We start from the raw sequence: 6891 nt of genomic DNA, 5'->3' as shown, positions 1-6891 counted from the left end.
TAGCTACAGCGACAAGTGGCAGCTTCGATTATCACGCTTGACTAGCTCTTTCTCCCGGCAGCTTTCTGCCGTGCCGTCACGGTTGGCTTTACGGCTGCGATTTACTAGAACAAGGCCCGGATACGTAGCTGCCGATATGTCGCAAGCTCATTGATCTCGCGAGACAACTGGGGGGCACGCGAGGATGTGCACGAGGACGTACCCGAGGGTAATCCCGAGCGAGGAGCGAAGCGAAGCGACACCGGTGCGAAACGCTGACTGAACCACTGGCGAGGCAATGGGGGTTGCTCCGTACCGTGTGCTCCGTTTCCCCCTACTGCTCTCACCCTCTCGATCGGCCCTCTCGTTCTCTCGCTCATCTTCCCTCCTCCTCCTCCTCCTCCTTCACCGAGCATCCCTCCTCCCTTTTACTATTTCTCTCTCCCTTTCGTGCGCGCGTTCTCTCGCTCCTCGTCGTGCGCCCCCGCGGCGCGTACAAACCCTACGCTACGCCGTCGTCCTCGCCTGGTTGTAATAGCGTACACACGCAATACAGGGAAGCACCGTCAGCACTGCGCGATCCTGCGCCCTAACTCGTAGGAATATCACAGGCCCGTTCCCTCTCTTTCTCGCGCGCGCAAAAGTCACCGGCGGGATTCGGGCTCTCCTTGTACAGCGGTGGGGATTCTTAATCGGCATAATTTCGCATACCGTTGTTCTTACACCAAAATCACGAATACCAAGTTTCGCGACTTGCCGAAGTTTGAAGAACTGTGTAGGGTGATTAAAGTTCTTGAGATAAAGTTCTTGAACAAAAACGAAGACTCACCTACCTTGTGCTGTTTCTGTATATAAAAAAGATCTTTTCACAAAAATTAATATTCTTTTTATTATTAAATTTTTACATATGTGTTGAAATCTAACGATATATTTTTACCATATTGGCATATCAGCTTTAAATGAAATGGAAATAAAGTAGTGACTTGAGATGTGTGTGTGTGTGTGTGTGTGTGTGTGTGTGTGTGTGTGTGTGTGTATGTGAGGAAAAACTGTCCCCGAAGTTGTCGCACGTTTCTCGAGGATATGTGAGCAAACCGTTTGCCGTGAGTGGTATAAACGAGAAACATTAAGGGAGATAGTCATAAACCGAAATTATATGATACGAGGCGAAAAGTCTTCGTTTCTGCGCTATAATCCTCCGACGCGGAGCACACGAAGGGTCTACCTCCGATACGGAACGCTGAACAGGAAATTTAATGCTAAAAAGTGCGGATAAAGTATCGAGGGGACGAGAAGAAACGTAAGTCGAGTGACTTGGCGCGTTAGGAAGTGGAGAGTTCTTTCACGGGGCTTCAAAAATAAAACCGCGACGCGAAAATATAAAGGACGCATATATACAACACAACGTGAAAATATAAAGGACATTCGAAAAGCTTTCAAAGAACGAATGATTGAAATGCCCTTCGGGCTTTTTCGCGAAGGTTTCGCGCAGAATCGTAAAAAGCAGAAATCGTTTCCCACGATATAGCTAAATAATCAAAATTGCGCCCTACAATTAATCGTATAAAAATTCTTCGCGAGCGTGATTTTTACGTGTGCGCATATATAACATACGCGTTTTAAAGATTTTTTAAAAGTTGCAATACTTAGAGTGTCTCAATGTCGAGAACGTAAAAGGAACGCATGATCGTATCTTCAAAACCATCAAACGTCAATCGCTTCTCCTTTACTGCATCGTTACGAGAAAACTTTACGATTATTCGAGATTTATCACCGCGATTATACGTTTATTATACACACTGATGGAAAAATGGAAAAAAGAACACCATGAAGGGCGGGTATACCCACTACTAAAACGTAACACCCCTAATAGATATCCATATGTTGTACGATCTTGTCTTTTTATCATGCTTGACCGTACGAACGAACCCAGCGATATCAAATTTCCTGTACCCCTATTCTGTTAACTTTAACGACAGTATTGTTCTCGTTATTATCGTTGCGCAGGTATACTATATGGTTAAAAAAAACTGCACAATGACGGTATAACGATAACGACATCGTTAAGAGTACACAGAGCACAGGTATCGTGGGGATAAAGTGCTCTTTTTTCCATTTCCACCAGTGAATTTATGACGCAAGCGACCGTGGATATTTCAGAAAACGCACAATTTTATAACTTTCTCGGGAAATTCTATATAAATGTTTTTTATATACTTTTATGTTATAAAAATTTAATTCGCGATTTTACGAAGCCACATCGGTTTGAAACTAGAGTTGGTTCCGTAGAAGGGAAGGGGACTCGTTGATAACAATATTTCATACATTTATTCGAAGCATAAGTCTACAATGGAAGGATATATTATAATGTGTACACATATTGTACTACTGAAATTTATTAAATGAAAATTAGAGGTCGAAGGCCGAGGTATAGCGGATCTTCTGGACTTGCGGATCGTCCGGTCTGTAAACTGAAGTACGAGCGCAATTAGTATTCATTAATCTGACGCTTTATCAGCGATTCTGCTTTATCGACGGACGTTTACGATTGCATAACAGTCGCAGAGCCGAGCAAGCGCTCCGAGAATGAATACTTTCGATTACTTACTTCTCGGCGTTTTGTAATATTTCGGTGTTAAATCGTGCGTCAGGCCATAATATACCGTGAAAGCGGTCGCGCCGCACCCTATTAGCACGAGAGGTGAGGATGCCATTATCACCGGGATCTCTATCCACCCCTTGCGCCAGAAATATTTGACCTTCGTCCCTGGAATGAAACGAGACGTGCGAATGTCTACCTATGCGATATCGTTTCTACAGCGTTTCCAGACAGAGATTGCGTTTCGGTTCTTACAAATGCTGTTCCCACGCAGGATATTGAAATCCTCGGCGGTCTTCCATCGCGTGTTGATTTTCACCATCGTTGCCGAGTCAACCTGGCCCGAGTGCGACACGAGGCAATCGCGTACGTCAGTATTCGCGGCCGCCGATCCTCGTTGTACACGCGAAAATCGCGGAACGTCACCGATCTAGAGGAAAACGTCCGACCGAGCGTCTTGACTGAGCGCGATCGAGGTTAGGAAAAACGAATCAGCTGTTACCTCCGCTCTGCGCACCGCGAGCGACAACGCTCGACGATAAAGATTGTCGTCGATACTGTCGAAGCACGTCTTTATCCATTCGACGAGCAAATATTTTTACAAAATTATATACAAATAATTTTTTTCATACGTTCGAATATTCCCCAAAAATTCCGCGTGTGATTTTCTATCGAATATGATTCGAATGCGCAGATGTGACCTGAGTAATTTTATATCTTTGTCTATACAAATATATTACGTGAAATATGTTTAATATCTTTGCGAATCACTGTTCACATGCGATTGAAGACTAGATTTGAGACGGTGTCGATAATTCTTCAAGTCTAATAGATTTCTACTCTTAATAATATCCATGTGATTGATATTTAATTGTAAATTATATGTTTAAACGTTATTTATATACTCGTGCGAATCTGTCTGGATATTAGATCAGATTTGTTTTTCGAATAATTCGAATAGCTCGCAATCTCATTTTAACAATATTTTTTTATTAATACTATCTAAATCGGGAAGATCGATTTATATTTCGGACAATTTTGGGGCTAGTTTTTTTTATTTAACGATATATATGTGTGAATTGAATTTCGATATAACAGCGCAATCCTCTGCTACATATGTATGTAAAAGAATAAATGATTTAATAATTTATTTAATAATTTACAAATGGACTTTTTCCAATCGATTATCTCGTTCAAACTAAGAACAATTATTTAAAAGACGTTTAAGTTAAAATTTGGAATACTAAAAAAATACTTAAAAGAAATATTAAACATTTTATTATTTAACACAACAGCTAGCTGTTAGGAGAAACATACTTCCTTCAAATCGTAGAGAAGAAAGAAACAGGAGAAACTTTACATTAAATTATTTCTTTTTTCAAAGTTATAGATAATAAATGTTAAAAATATATCGCATACACTCGTGTCGAGGCTCGTTACCGGCCGAGCGGCCGTGGCGCCATCGCGCGAGCCGGGAGCGAGCCGCCTCGCGCACGGCAGTATGGCCGCCGTCGCGATATCTTTAATTAGTGACAAGTGAATCGTTCCGTGTTTTCGCAGGTCCCGCGGCGAGCGAGGGGAGCGCATCCGACCGCTGCACGCGCGGCAAAGCCTGGCGGACCTCGATGAATCGGTGAGTGGCAAAATTCGATCGATCTCACGGTCGCGGGGTCGCCGGTAGGCCCCCGGAGCACGGAGCACCGCGAGCGGCCGTGCCGCCCGAGGAGCCTCAGGCCAGTTTCCCACGCAGTTCTTTCCGCATAATTCGCGAGGACGCGCGGTATCGTCGCGCGCCGGGCGTCGCCGCGCTCTCGCGCGAACTCCGCGCGTCGGTTGCGCGCGTGATCGACGAGCGATCTCGAGCGGCGTGGCGCGGCACCGAAACCCGGAACACCGCCGTTCAATTATGTCACACCGCGAATCGCATGAGGAAGAGGCGCGATATACAATTCCGCGTCCGGAGAGCCCGTCGCGTCTCGCGAGAAGAACGCGTGAGAAAGCTCCGATTGACCTGACGACGGATAAAAGAGAAAGAGAGAGAGTTTCATTCCGGCGTGTTTATAACCGCATCTCCCTGATTTCGGCCTCTTCGCATTGTCGGAGCGAGAGATCGTCGGTTGGAATGTGCATTCTAGTGAGTTGGCATCGTGCCGTGCGATGTCGCTACGAGGAAAACCGATGGGCGTAAAACTGCATCTCAGCTGGAGGCTGTTCCACGTTTTTGTTTATGTATATATATATATTTCTCTCTCTTTCTCTCTCTCTTTTTTTATTTCTCTATTGCGTCCGTCCTGCCCACGCGCGATGCACGCTAATTGCGAACGATATGAACTGCGTAACAATCGCCAGATTACGTCGGCGAGTTTGAAAAACACGGCTTATCTCGTAATCGTGTTGCAATTTAATGATTCCCGTGATAGTGCTGTATCGGCTGCGCGCGATCGTTATCTTAATTGATAATGGCATTTGCGATAAAGACTGCAGCGAGTTATTTATGACTGGGTAACACTCTTGATTATCACGAGAGTTTAACAACGTGCAAATCCTATCTTGTTGTGTTATCATAATCGCGATATTTTTTAACAGTTTTAAAACTATCGATAAATGACTACGCATAAAATATTCATCAAGTAAAGTGCAATATCACAATTTTGATTTTGGTATATATTTTTATATAACTTATCTTTTACGTAATATATTTTATACATTTTATAATTTTATTTATTTCTTTTTTTTAACATATCGATTAATTGAATCAATTTTAGCTGGATTTGGCGTTTTGTCATCCCCTTTTAAGATTTTCCATTTTATTTGTTATATATTGTTTTATTGACGTGGAGGAAATAAATTTATTTAAACCGAATCAGCCTTGGGCAAAGAATCCATTTTGAAACATCCACGTACGAAGACGTGTAAATTTTGCGACTGTCGTTGGGAGATTGTCAGTTGCGGGCATTTATTCTGAAATATCTTTCGTTGCTGAAAATGTCACACGTACAGAATTACAAGCGCGATATTTCTGTATCACGGTATATGTGCCAGAAAATTGATATTTATGCCACGCTATTGTCTTTACATAAAGTTCGTGGATTAAAAATAATGTTCTGGCTTGTAGTACTTTATCACGATGAATAACTTAAGAATAATGTTAATTCGGCCACGTAATTACAGTTGTCTCTATTAAAGAATAGCGTCCTTTCGTGCTCAAAAGCAATACGTCTTACATATACAGTCTTATAGATAAAAGATATCTCACTAGAATACTCCGTATGAGAAGTACAGAAGTCATAGCTCGCATTTCTGACTTCCTAAAATGTAAAAGAAAAGTAGAGCAAAAATTACTTGCAATAACACGAACGGTATTTCCTTTCTTTCCTAGCTTGTAGTATCGCGCGTTTTATTAACATTCAATCAGTTTTGTGATCAATCTCTGGAGCTTATTGCAAAACAGAAAAAGTCATAGTAATATTATTAGATATATATTATTATATCGCGTGTGTCATTCTACTTCACAACGTTGCCGAAAATATTCAACGAACGAAAAAGGAAGAACAGAAATTGATGCGAAAACTAGGTTTTGCTAAGCGATGATCTTGAGCGTTTCTTGTGCTCGCCGCATAAATTCCGCCAGTCCCGAGGGGAAACCTCTTGGCCTGGCGGAACCTACGGATCAGGAATTCCGGGATTTTGCGCCGAAAAGCGCATAGCACGTCTCGCGCGCGAGAAAAAGTTGCGCTCGCGTCGCGGCCGACACGTGCTCCATTGAGACCACACACGTGGTTCCAAGTAAACGGAAAGACAAAATGTATCTCTCGCGGCGCTTAGATTTAGTCTTCGTGCTTGGCGTGCGAATGCTTTTTAGTTTCCAATATTAATGCAAGAGGTGCAGGTGTGCAGCCATCGGAGAAAGTTTTTTTTAAATGCCATCAAGAAAATTATTTTACAAATTCTATTTTTTAATATTTTTTTATCAGGAATATCGGACGAATAGTTTGCGACTCTTTACAATTTTTTATATGAGTACAGACATCTTGTATTCTCGCGTGTTCGCAGTTTTTATTTTGTTAGGAAATACTGCTGACGAACTTATGTCAGCGAAGATCTCTGTAAATGTACTCGTAAGTGAGATCCGTGAATAGATATGTACGTCTACATATTTGATACATGGCACCTAGTCGAACTGATTTATTCATGAATCTGCCTACACGCGGACGCGTTTACACCTGCGAACGCCTTACTGTGAGCGATAAGATTTACGATATGATCCCTCGATTAGTCTCATCACTGCTGTCGGAAGTACTTAACTTCAGAAA

Source organism: Temnothorax nylanderi, unplaced genomic scaffold (genome assembly GCF_030848795.1).
Source record: "Temnothorax nylanderi isolate EJ_2023f unplaced genomic scaffold, tnyl_v1.0 TNYL_tig0036_pilon, whole genome shotgun sequence".
Classification (NCBI taxonomy): Eukaryota; Metazoa; Arthropoda; class Insecta; order Hymenoptera; family Formicidae; genus Temnothorax; species Temnothorax nylanderi.
Note: the sequence above shows the minus strand (reverse complement) of the source record.